We start from the raw sequence: 13,798 nt of genomic DNA, 5'->3' as shown, positions 1-13,798 counted from the left end.
ACCTTGTTCCTCCATTCCCCTCCCTGTTCATCTGCACTGCTCTCCCCAGCATCTGAACTGTGATGTGTCTGCCCCCTACCTTGTGCTCCACCATCCCCTTCCTCCACCTCCCTCAAACCCCCCACTTCCTACCGGTAACCAACAAAGAATTATTTTCTTTTAGTATAGGTATCTTTTCTTAAGCTTTGATAATAATGGTCTTATGTAATATTACTCCTTTTGTGACTGAGTAATTTCACTCACCATAATATCCTCAAGGTTCATCCATGTTATGCGGTGGCTTAGAGCTAAGTATTCTCTTTTATACAAATAACTGTTCAGATAAGGTTGTGGGGGAAGGAGGCAGCTAAAGTTGAGAATTTGTGTAATGTTGAAACAGTTGATAAAGTGTGTGTGAAGCTGTTGTTGTGGCAACCTTGCTGATAGACACCATAGGATTGTCCAGGGACCCATGGAGACCCCAGGCATAATGGAACAAAACACTTCCCAGTCCTGAATGAGTTGCAGATCAACTGTTTGTGATCTATGCATTTTCTATGAGCTGATTTTCAGAAGTAGATTGCCAGACCATTCTTCCTAGTTCATTTAGTCTGGGAGATCTGCTATAACCTGTTCAGCATGACATTGTGTTGTTAAGTGCCATCGGTCAGTTCTGGCTCATAGTGACGCTATACAAGGGTTCTGAGGAGTGGCTGGTAGGCTTGAACCACCAACCTTGCAGTTAGCATGAGGTTATCAATACAGCGCCACACCAGTATCATCCTTGTTGTTGCTGTTGTTACATGCTGTCGAGTCAGTTTGGACTCATATAGTATTTCTGAGGAGCAGCTGGTGGGTTTGAACCGCTGACTTTGTGGTTCTCAGTCCAGTGCTGACCTTACAGCACCACACTATGAGTCTGCATATCAGCATCATAGGCGTATGCAAGTTTCCACTGGGTGGTGGCTGCACCTTAAAAGACTCCTTCTGGTCATTGTGTTGAGAATGAGCTGAAGGAAGACCAGGGCAGAATCAGGGAGCACACTTAGGAAGTCTGCTGTTTCTCCAGGTCAGAGTAGAGAGGGGTAGGGAAAGTTTGGTAGCCCTTTTGCAGAACAGTCAATTGGTGTTAATGTATTCTCGTGCCTTACTACTCTCCTTATTTAACAATATGTCATTCACATCTTTCCATATCAATAAATAAGGAGCTTTATCATAATTTTAATGCCTTTGTATTATTCCCTGGCATGGATGTACCATAATTTATCTAGCCAGCCCTGAATTAAACACTCCAGTAGTTCCCCATTTTTCACTGTGATAAACAATCCTGTAGGGAACGTGTTTGCACACCCATCCCAGAACATTTACTTGCCCGAATGTTTCTTGGAGACAGAGTTCTAGAAATAGAATTGTTGCGTCAAAGTCCATAAACAATTGAGGGTTTTTGACATGTCACTATATTTCCTGGCAGAAAACGTGGTTTCTACCAATTTATATTTTGGTGCGTAACATGTGAAATTTTCAATTTGTCCACATCCTTACCATGATGTTATTGTCAGACTTTTATTTCTTTCCTAACAGGGTGCATAAGAAATGAGAGTAGATAAGAAAAAATTCTGATGGAAACAAACTCTCAAAAGAAGTAGTGAGATAATATAGATTTTTAATACTCTTCTTATTCCTTTCTTTCTTTCTTTCTCTCCCTCCCTCTTCCCTTCTCCGTCCTTGCCCCCTCTTCCCTTCCCTCCTTCCTTTCCTCTTTTGTTTCTTTCTTGATTCCCTTTCTTTTGTTTTGTTTTTTTCTCTCCTCGTCACCTCTATCTATTCTAGAATACTGAAAGCAAAATAATGCTTTCCTTTGAGTATGTTGGAAGTGATCAGAACTTTCATTAGAAAGCAATGCAGTTTTAAGGTGAAAGAAACCAGTTATTAAAGGATAACATTGAAGAAGAAAGGGTTACGGTATTAAGAATCAGACCGCTCACTCTACTTGGTGTTTATGGATAAGATCAGAATTACAATGCATTCTCAAAAACCTCAAAGAGATTCCTGCACAAATTTCTTTTGGGTCAAGATTTTAAAATATCCAATTTGCTTTGGTGTGAAAAGGAAACGGGACGGTCGATATGTAAAGAAATGTGTTTTCTCATATTCTAGGAAGGGCTTGGCAATCAATGAATATCAAATGAAACCACTTGAATTGCTTGCAATACCAGATTTAACCTAGATTACTTCTATGTAGATTTCGCTAACATTTTGGTTTCACTTTGCGTTTGTCCAAGGTTAGTGAGAAATAGTGAACCTTGTTCAAAATGTTCTAAAGCACCGCAGGACCCAGGTCACCGTTCCGATTTGTACTTTTCTGGAGATAATCCCCTGTCCATTGGTGTGTCAACACTGGCCTCTTGTGTGTGAGCAGGCTGTTGTACTTGTACCACACGCTGCAGCTGAGAAGTTCAGAGCCTGCTGACTAAACGTATAACCTAATTAGGTGTGAGCGCAAACGCAATCAGTCTCGTTTTGGGAAATGTAAAATGCCACTCCCAATCGATTGTGCTTTCCCCCCAGGTCTAAAAGTGGCACAGATCAGTGGGTCTGGGAAGCCAGGTATTTCATGGCCAGCATTAGATTGCATGGTTGCTCTTGGATTCATCACCACCATCAACAAACCTTCCTGACTGGAATTCTGCATCTGCATAATATGGTGTGGTAGGAAGCACATAGGAATTCCAGGTTCTAGACTCCTAACAACGAGCAGTGTGACTTAAAGTAACACAACTCCCTTTCTGGGATGGTGTTTTCCTCATTTGCAAAAAGAGGAGGTTGAACACTTGGACTAGATATAGTTTGTTTAGTATGTTTTATGTTCCAGGAACCAAACAAATAATGATAATAATACAAAGCATGCATTCTGTTCCTGAAATGTTCCCAGTTTGGAGGACAGTGAAAGCCGAATCAGTGTACAATATGGCAAGACAAGCAGAGGGGTAGAGCAAGACGCGGAGCACAGACTAGGAGAAGTTAAAGGATGCATTCCAGCAAGGAAGCACGTGTGCAGAGTTACGGAGGTCAAGGATGGAGGGAGGATATTTGCTAACAGGAGAAAGTGCAAAGGCGTGGAAGTGTGAGTGGAAAAAGTGCCCCGTGCATGATATCTGAGACACTTGTTGTTCGGTGCTGTGGAATGGGTTCTGACTCAGTGACTGTGTGCAGCAGAAGGAAACACTGCCTGATCCTGTGTGTCAGTCATCTCACCGAGGGTCTCCCTCTTTTTTGCTGACCCTCTATTTTACCAAGTATGATGTCTTTCTGCAGGGACTGGTTCCTCCTGATGACATGTCCATGAGACAAAGTCTCCACATCATTGCTTCTAAGGAGCATGCTGTCCGGACTTCTTCCAAGTCAGATGTGTTCATTCTTCTGGCAGTCCATGGTATAGTCAACAGTCTTTATCAACATCATAAGGCATTGGTTTTTCTTTGATTTTCTTCTCTCATTGTCTAGCTTTTGCAGTCATATGAGGTGACTGAAAGAAGTACTATGCCTTGAGTCAGGTGTACCTTCATCCTCAAACTGACATCTGTGCTTTTAAACACTTTAAAGAGGATTTTTACAGCATATCTGCCCAAGTGCAATGTATCATTTGGTTTTTTGACTGCTACTTCCATGGACATTGATTGCAGATTGAAGTCAGATGAAATCCTTGACAATTTCAATCTTTTCTCTGTTTATCATGTTGGTGCTCATTAATCCAGTTGTGAGGATTTTCTTTATGTAGAGGTATAATCCATACTAACTATGCCATCTTTGATTGTTGTTAGTAAATGCTTCGAGTCCTCTTTAGGTTCAGCAAGCCAGGTGTGCCATCTGCATTTCACAGGTTGCTAATGAGACTTCCTCCAATCCTGATGTCACATTCTTCTTCATATAGTCCAGCTTCTTGGTTATTTGCTAAGCATTGTTACTGCTGTTCAGTGCCATCTAGTTGGTTCCTACTCATGGTGACCCTGTATAGATTTTCTGAGGAGCAACTGGTGGGTTTGAACAGCTAACCTTGTTTTTTTGTAATCCATTGCTGATCCTATGTAGATTGAATAAATATGGTGAAAGAATTCAACCTTAATGTACATTTTTCTTTATTTTATCCCATGGAGTCCCCTTATTCTTTTCAACTGATTGCCTCTTGGTTTATATATAGCTTCCTCATGAGTACAATTAGGAATTCTGGAATTCCCATTCTGTGAAATTTTATCCATGCTTTGTTATGGTACACCCATTCAAATGCCTTTGCATAGTTAATAAAACACAGTTAAACATCTTTCTGAGCTTGTCTGCTTTCAATCAAGATCCACGTGAAAATGGTATTTATATCCTTTGTTCTGCATTCTCTTTTAAGTCCAGACTGAATTTATGGCAGCTTCCTGTAAACATATTAAGACCCTGTTGTGCTTTTAAAACAAAGTACAAAGTTTTTTTAGCACTCCTCAAATTGACAGGTGGGGAGTCCTCCCATCTTGTATCTGGGCTAACTTGGAACTATGGAAGAAGTGGCTGTATATGGGGCCAGGCCAGGCACCATCCCCCTTATTCATTGGGATAGTCATTGTCTTTTTTTAGGTGAAAATATACAAAACAAAACTTATGCCCATTCAACTATTTTTACAAACACAGATCAATACCATTAATTGGGGGCACTCACTTTTGGACCCCTAAACTTCCAAGTATGAAATTTAACTAACCCAAGACCTCCATGTTATGAGGAAGCTCACGCTGTTCACATGTTGAGGCGATGAGCAGGTAGATGCTCTGTTGGGAAGTCCAGCTGAACCCCGCTTTGGTGTCATCCCAGCCAGGCACCAGGTGTGTAAGTGTGAATAAGTCTGTAGATGATTTCAACTTCAAATAATTCACATCTTCCCTGTTGAGGCAAGCCATCCCCACCGTGTTCCCTGCGAATTCCTGACCCACAGAATCCATGAGCATAGTATAGGGGTTGTTCTTTCACACCATTTAGTTTTGGGATGGTCTGCTACACAACAATAAAGAATGGGAAAGAATCCCTTTTCAGCTTTCAAATTCTATTATTGTGTGAAACCCAAACAAATCTTCCGAGTGTTCTCAAAGCAGGCAGTGGTGGTTCAGTGCCTTCCATGTGAGAGACCTGGGTTTGTTCCCATCTGTCGGTGGAGGCTTGTGAGTTGCTCTGATGTTGAACAGGCTTCAGTGGCACTTTCAGACTAACACAGACTAGGAAGAAAGACCTGGACATCTACTTTCTAAAGTCAGCCAATGAAAACCCTGTGGATCCCAACAGTCTGATCTGTAACCAATCACGAGGGCTGTGTAGAATCCATTGGTGTTTGGGTCCACTGTGCATAGTTCATGGGATAAATTTCACAACAGCTAACAACAGTCTTTATAAAGAAAGCTTTAACTACATGAAAAGAATGGTTGTAGGCACATCAGATAGACATTGAATTAGAGAATTTCAGAAAACAAACCCAAATTGACTAAAATCATAAATATGTGTTTGTTGTTGTGAACTGTTGAGTTGGTTCTTACTTACAGTGACCCTATATAGGGTTTCAAGGCTGTACATCTTTACAGGAGCAGAAAGTTTCATCTTTCTCTTGCAAAGTGGTTGGCCCTTTCAAACTGGTGACTCTTGTGGCTAGCATCCCAACACGTAATCCACTACACCATCAGGGTTCCTAACCAAGTATGTATATGTATGTATGCATACATGTATTCATATATGCATATATGGGAGTGGGGTGACTCCATACTATAAGCAATGGACTGTGAACAACAAGGTCCACGGTTTGAGCCTGCAAGCCGCTCTATGGGAGAAAGATGAGGCTTTCTGTTCCCGTGAAAACTTAAAGCCTCAGAAACCCTATACAGGTCACTATGAGTCTGAACTGACTCAACAGCACTTAATAACAACTCTCTATCTATCTATCTATCTATCTATCTATCTATCTATCTATCTATCTATCATCTATCTATCTATGTAATATATACATATATATGCGTATATTATATATGCACATATAATATAATATGTTTAAGGTATGCGAGATGAAGTCTAGCCGTCCTGGTTTATAAGGAACATTCTGGCTGTACTTCTTCCAAGGCATATTTGTTTGTTCTTCTAGAAATCCATGGTACTTGGTGGGTTATATCTATATATACTTCTATACACACACAACCAGGAAGTTCGAAGTGTGACTCCAGCCCAGTCCAGGCATTGAAGGGATGATTGAGAATCTGACTCCCTCTGTCTCTACTCATCCTGTGTGGTCTTCATCTTCAGATGCCCCCTTCTTCCCATCCCAGGGAAGCAAGATGCTATGACTAGCACCAGCTGACCAGCGCAGTCAAAAGAAAATGCTTCCCATTCATATTATGCCAAATGTCCCAGGGCAAAGTGATATACACTGGCCTTGATGAAGCCATCGCCATCACATGCCTACCTTGGACCCTGCTTTGGACATACCTGAATGGCTGAGCTTGGGCTCTATGTCTACGTTTTGAGCCCAAAGAATTTTGGGTCATGAATCCCCTGCATCAGTGGGAGAAATAAGATTCTTTCTTCTTCCTGTTCCTCTTCCTGTTCCTCTTCCTCTTCCTCTTCCTCTTCCTCTTCCTCTTCCTCTCCTCCTCTTCCTCCTCCTCCTCCTCCTCCTCCTCCCCCTCCTCCTATGTAAAGAAAGTGTGTGGCCTTTTAGGCAGAACTTTTTTGTTCTGTTTGCACGGTGGCTCTGTAGGATAAGCACTGGACTGGCAATCACAAGGCTGGTAGTTTGAGCCCACCAGTCATTCTGCGGGAGATTGAGGAGGCTTTCTGCTTCCACAAGGATGTACGGCTTTGGAAACCCTACGCAGCGTCACTCAATGGTACTTAGGTAACATAACATATCTATTACGTTATGAGCTACCCATTTGGTACTACTCAGATGTTAAAGTCACCTTTTGGTGACTCTAGTGGAGTCCTGGTGTGGCGCTATAGGATAAACACTGGACCACAAAGTCAGTTTGAACCACAAGGTCAGTGGTTCAAACTCACCAGCTGCTCCTCAGAAATGCTATACAGGGTCTCTATGAGTTGGAACCGGCTCAACAGCACTTAACAATGACAACAAACCCTTTTATAGATTTCATTAACATCAAACTAACAAAAAAATATGCTTCCAGTACAGGCTGTGAAAAATTGTCCCTAGGTCTATAGATAGATGAGTGCCTGGGTGGTACAAATGATGAACACATTCAGCTGCTAACCAAAAGATTGGCTTTTCAAGTTTACCCAGATGTGTTTTGGAAGAAAGTCCTGGCAATCCTTTCCTAAAGAATCAGTTACTGAAAATCCTATGGAGTACAGTTCTATTTGTGTGGTGCTAGGGGCTAATACATCAGACTGCAGAGTCATTTGAACTGGAAGGTTTGTGGTTCAAACTCACCAGCTGCTCCTTGGAAACACTATACAGGGTCACTATGAGTCAGAATTGACTCAATGGCACTTAACAACAACCACAATTCTGCTTTGACACACATGGGTCGCCATGAGTTGAAATAGGCTAGACAGTGAATCCTTTTTCTCTTTTTTTAACCTATAGATTTGGGGAATACCTAATACTCATTTCTTATGTTGTTTGTGTGTATGTGTGTGGAGAGGAGTCTATGAAGTTAATAAATGAACATTACTGAATTCTAGTGACAGATTCCTTTATACAGTGCAAAAAATAGAAATAGTACATTCAAGTTTGCTTCAAGATAATGAAAGCAGAAAATATTTAGTTACATGGATTTTACCCTAATCATTATAGTTTACTTGCATAACACAAAGGAAAGCCCCTAAACTCTATTAGATCATTCTTTCTCTTCTTGTTCTTCTGTTTTAATGTCTTTAAATGTGAGGTCTCACCATCGACTGGGACTTTTTCTTGAGGCCAATCAATAAGCTGGAACAAGAAAGAGACCCAGAATCAGCAAGGTATTCAAAAGACACCTTATACATTATGGATAAAAGAAGGAGAAGAAAGACAGATATTCAAGGAAGGGAAAAGATGACTTGAAGCTGGGAAACCATGTGAATTAGGAAACACACCAAAAAGCATGTCTCCCCTCCCAGCTTGCCCCGAAACCAGGCAGTGCAAATGGTGAGCATGCTTGGCTGCAAACTGAAAGGTTGGTTGTTCAAGTCCATGAAGATGAAAAGGCTTGGTGATCACTAACTAAAAAATCAGTCACTGAAAATCATATTGCTTTGTACTCTGTCATACTTGAGCATGCGTACATAGGAAACCTGGAATTGCTAGCTGAAGAGAAAACGGACCCTGGAATTGAATCTCATTTATGGAATCTAGGCTTGTGTGATTCCTCAGCAAAATTCCAGATGCTGGATCATTCTTTTTTATTTTTTTATTTTTTGCTAAGTTCCCAGGATGCTACGCACAGAGCTGGCAACATGAACATTACCAAAAACCCAGCAATCACTTTATCCATTATGACTGCCATCCCTGTTGTGTTTGATTGCAGCACCTCAATATTAACCAGTTGCTGTCAAGTTGATTGTGACTCAGGGTGACCCCCAGTGTGTCAGAGCAGAACTGCGCTCCATCATTTTCAGTGGCTGATTTTTTTTAAGAAGTAGGTTGCCAGACCTTTCTTCCAAAGCACCTCTGCAGAGACCCAAGTAGCCAACCTTTCGGTTAATATCCAAGTACTTTAACCATTTGTACCATGCAGGGTTTCACTTTAATTTTAGAAATTCCTCCATCATTCCTTTATCTGGAGTAGTCTTATCCTTGACTTCATCTCAGAGTGAAAATGTGTCTTCCATCTCTGGCTGGGTTGTAGTTGGATCTGCCATCGCTTGAGTTGAGAAGAAGGGATTAGGTGGATGCTCACTGTCAAATGCTTTGTGCTCCGTGTTAGACATCCTGGGAGGCACAGATCGAGGCTGTTGTGCTTAGTGAGAATTTCCTTCAGCTCGCTTCTGGGAAGACTCAGAAAACCAAGTTGATCTCTGAGATGCTTCCAGAGAAATCCAGGCACAACCTCAAGTTCCTCCTTTGACAGTGAAGTTCAAGTCTCTCAAACACCCAGGAAAGAGCACAGCCTAGTCTGAAAGAAGAGTCCAAAAGACTGGATATTCAAGTTCACCCAGATGTGCTTTGGAAGAAAAGCCTCGTGGTCTGCTCCTAAAGAATCAGTCATTCAAAACCGTATGACGCACAGTCTACTGACACACATGGGTCACCAATAGGGAGTCAGCGGTGATAAGAAGCCAACTGGCCCTTCTCCTTGTCTGTGATGGTGGCTTCAGGACAGAGTGATTTTATCTGTAACTGTGTTTTTAGATCTGGCAGTGACTTTATAAGGACCCAGATCTTCCTACAGGCTGGCTGCTCCCTCTGCTTCCATTTCAGTCAGATCTGTTACCTCCATAGTAATAAGCTAATGGGAAAACCTGGAGTTCACAAGGCCTGGCATGCTTTATCTATAACACAAGTTCATGACATTGGCTTTATTACAAGAATGCGCGTTATAGTGATTTTTTCCCCCTGGATCTTGTCCAGAAAAAGAACTAAAGGAAACTTAACTTCTTGTTGTTATTAAGTGCCGTCAAATTGGTTCCAACCCATAGTGACCCTGTATAGTGTTTCCAAGGAGCAGATGGTGAGCTTGAACCACCAACCTTGTGGTTCAAACCAACTTTGCAGTCCAGCACATTAGCCCACAGCACCACACCAGGACTCCTAACTTGTACTGTTGATGCTGTTAAGTGCCGTTGAGTCGATTCCGACCCATAGCGACCCTGTATAGGGTTTCCAAGGAGCAGCTGGTGAGCTTGAACCACCGACCTTGCAGTTCAAATGACTTTGCAGTCTGACGCATTCGCCCACAGCGTCACACCAGAACTCCGATCCTAACTTGTACTACTGCTATCTTAATGACCTTACTTCACCCACACTGGCTCCCTTTCTGCTTCTCATACCTACCAAGCCCTTTCCTACCCCAGTACCTTTGCCTGTGTGCTTCCTTCTGCCTGGAACACTCTTCTACCAGCAACTGTAGTGTCTCCTGTTCATCTTTCCATCTTTGCCTTACATGTTGCCTACTCACAATAGCCCTGTTCTCTCTGTTGACCAAATACCCACCTCCCATCTCTCTTATTCTCTCTGGAACCCTCATTTTATGTTCGTCAGAATGCTTCACAACACATGTGACTGTCTCATTGGTTGATTTGTTTGTTATCTGGCTTCCCCATCCTTCTAGGAAAATGTACGGTCCATGGGAGTGAGACCCTGGCCTCTCTGGTTCATAACTGCATCCCCAGTGCCTGGTGTGCAGTGTGGGTCAGCATATGCATTAAGGAGATGGATATAGGAGAAAAGGGCCAAGGCAAGGACTCAGTAGAAAAGTGGGCTGATGAGCGGAGCCTGTAGGGTCAGGTTGCAAATCCCCTGGCATTGCACAAGACCATGTGAGTTACATAGCGCTTATCTGATGGGTTTTCGTTGAGGTCATTTGTGGGCAAACTAGCTGGTGTAAGTGACCTGTGAGCACAGCATGCTGGGTTTCCCACATGCTCCTTATACTCAGCTTCCTTCAGAAATGTCTGCTGGACATGCAGGCGGAGAAGCCTTGTTATTGGTGAGGACAGAAACCGATGTTCCTTGTCGCATTTCCTCTGTGCCAGCCCTGCATTGGGTAAATAACACTTATCACTTAATCCCCACAGCCACGCAGTGCAGCCTGCTGTTGTTCTTAGCTGCCATTGAGTCAACTGTGCTTCCTGGCAATTCCTTGCACAACAAAAAAGAAATAGTACCTGTCTGGTCCTGCGCCATCTTCACAGTCATTCACATGTTCAAGGCTGGTGTTGTGGTCACTGTGCTTTGAGTGTCTTCCAAGCTCCTAGTTGTTGTTAAGTGTCATTGAGTTGATTCTGACTCATAGTGGCCCTGTATAGGTTTCAAGGAGCAGCTGGTGGGTTTGAACTGCTGAACTTGTGGTTCACAGTCCAGTGCTGATCCTACAGCACCTCTATTTCAACACTACATCAGATAGTATTCTGTTGTTCCTCATTGTGTTTCCAATGAATAATTTTCAGAAGTAGACCACAAGAACTTTCAGAAGCTTTGCTGAAATCTGTCCACTGGGTGACTCTCCTGATACTTGAAATATCAGCAATATAACTTCCAGTATCACACAAGCCACCACAGTGTGACAAACTGACAGACAGGTGGTGGCCACTCAGGATAGTAGCCTTCTCCCCATTTTTCAGGTGAGGAAACACAAGTGTCAGAAATCACCTAGTTTGACAGGAGGTGCAGAGATGGAATGGCACAAGCTTGGAGCCTTGGGTCACTGGATCTAAAGCCTCTCCTTCTTTCCACTCTTTCTCCATCTGCCTCCTGAGCTGTCCCTTAGAGGAACTGTGCAGCTTGTACACTTTGCCCATTCTCTTTTCAGTTCCCTATTCTCATTTCTCTTTGTTTATACACAGGGTTTAACTACTTAACTTCTCGGAGCTTTAGTTTCTTCACCTATAAAATGGATGATAATAGTATGTGTTACATATCCCTATTGTGATGATGCAGAAGTCATGACGGTGCTGTAGGATGAGCACTGGACTGCTCACTGCAAGGTCGGCAGTTCAAACCCACCAGCCGCTCCACCAGAGAAAGATGAGACTTTCTGCTCCCACATAGATTTACAGCCTCGGAAACCTTGTACAAGGTCGCTATGAGTTGGAATTGACTCCGCGGCAGTGGGTTATTGGGTTTTGGTTTATTGTGAGGATTTTACTGCTTAGACACATACTTAGGTACATATCTGATGAATACTATCTGTAATAATAATCATTATATTATTCATTAGCATAAGTAATATTAGCTCCTTTGACAAATAAACCCCAAATCTCAGGAATTGTGCCCAATAAAAGTTTATTTCTCACTCTGTTCCCAGTCCAGTGGGAGTCAGTGGGGGGACCCGACTCCTATTCAGACAAGCCAGGATCCAGGCTTATTTCATTGCATGGTCCCATCATTTTCTGGGGCCTCGGATTCTAATGTTGAATTATTTCTGTCTATTGACAGTTGAGAGCAGAGAAGGTAAATGATTGTGCAGCAGAGTTGGCAGGTCAGACCTTAATGTCTCAGTCTTCACAGACACAAAATCCTACCTCACTGCCAGGGGCTGTGTGCCAGGAAGAAGAGGGAAACCTGAGTGTTGGTGGTCACTAACATTTATTTCCATCGTCTTGCAACTATAATAGTTCTTTCCAAGCCCCCAACACCCTTTTTCACCACTTGTCTGTCAGTTTGTAGCACTGTGGTGGTACCTGAAGCTATGCCATTGGTATTTAAAGTACCAGCATGGTCACCCACGGTGGACAGGTTTCAGTAGAGCTTCCAGACTAAGACAGACTAGGAAGAAGGAGAGGAGGACTACTTCTGAATGCTTAGCCACTGAAAACCTTATGACTAACAGCAGTACATTGTCTGATAGAGTGCTGGAAGTTGAGCCCCTCAGACTAGAAGTCACTGAGGAAGAGCTGCCTCCTCAAAGTAGGGTCGACTTTAATGACATCAATGCAACAAAGCTTTGGGGACACTCATTTGCTGATGGGACCTAACTTGAAATGAGAACAAACAGTTGCAAGTATTCATTAGTAATCATAACATAAAATGTATGAAGTATGAATCTAGGAAAATTGCAAGTGGTCAAAAATGAAATGGAATGCATAGAGATTGATATCTTAGGCATTAGTGAGCTGAGGTGAACTGGTATTGGCCTTTTTGTATCAGATAATCATGTGGTTTATTATGCTGGAAACAACAGATTCAAGAGGCATGCATCAAATTCATTATTAAGAATAGCATTTGAAAATCTGTCTTGAACTACAATGCTATCTGTGATAGGAAAATATCTATATGCCTACAACAAAGACCAGTTAATATGACTATTATTTAAATTTATGCACAAACCACTAAAGTAAATAATGAAGAAATTAAAGAATTCTACCAATTTCTTCAGACTACTTGCGTGACACTGTAGGATAAACACTTGTCTGCTAACCGCAATATTGGCAGTTCAAACCCACCAGTCACTCCTCAGAAACACTATACAGGGTCATTATGAGTTGGAACTGACTCAACAGCACTTAAACAGAAAAAATACTTTCTTCAGTCTGAAATTGATCAAACATGCAGTCAAGATGCTTTGATAATTTACAGGTGTTTGGAATGCAAAAGTTGGAAACGAAGAGGAAAGATCAGTAGTTGGAAAATATGCCCTTTGTGGTAAAAATGACGCCGGGGTCACCTGATAGTATTTTGCAAGAGTAACATTTTTTTTCTTTTCAACTTCCTTTCTTTCCCCCAACAACATAAATAGCAACTATACACATGAACTTTGCCAGATGAAATACACAGGAATCAAATCAACTACATCTGTGGAAAGAAATAATGGAGAAGCTCAATATCATCAGCCAAAGCAAGGAACAGACTAGCAATTGTTCATATGCAAGTTCAGGTTGAAGCTGATGAAAGTTAAAACAAGTCTATGAAAGCCAAAACACTCCCTTCAGTACATCACACTGAAATTTGACATACTGAACACTAATGACCAAAGACCAGGGGAATTGTGGGATGACATCAAGAGCATCATACAAAAAGAAAGTAAAAGGTCATTTTAAAGATAGGAAAGAAAGAGAAGACCAAAGTGGATGCCAGAAGAGACTCTGAAACTTGCTTTTGAATGCAGAGTAGCTAAAGCAACTGGAAGAAATGAAGAATTAAAAGAGCTG

Source organism: Chrysochloris asiatica, unplaced genomic scaffold (assembly GCF_000296735.1).
Source record: "Chrysochloris asiatica unplaced genomic scaffold, ChrAsi1.0 scaffold00090, whole genome shotgun sequence".
Taxonomy (NCBI): domain Eukaryota; kingdom Metazoa; phylum Chordata; class Mammalia; order Afrosoricida; family Chrysochloridae; genus Chrysochloris; species Chrysochloris asiatica.
Note: the sequence above shows the minus strand (reverse complement) of the source record.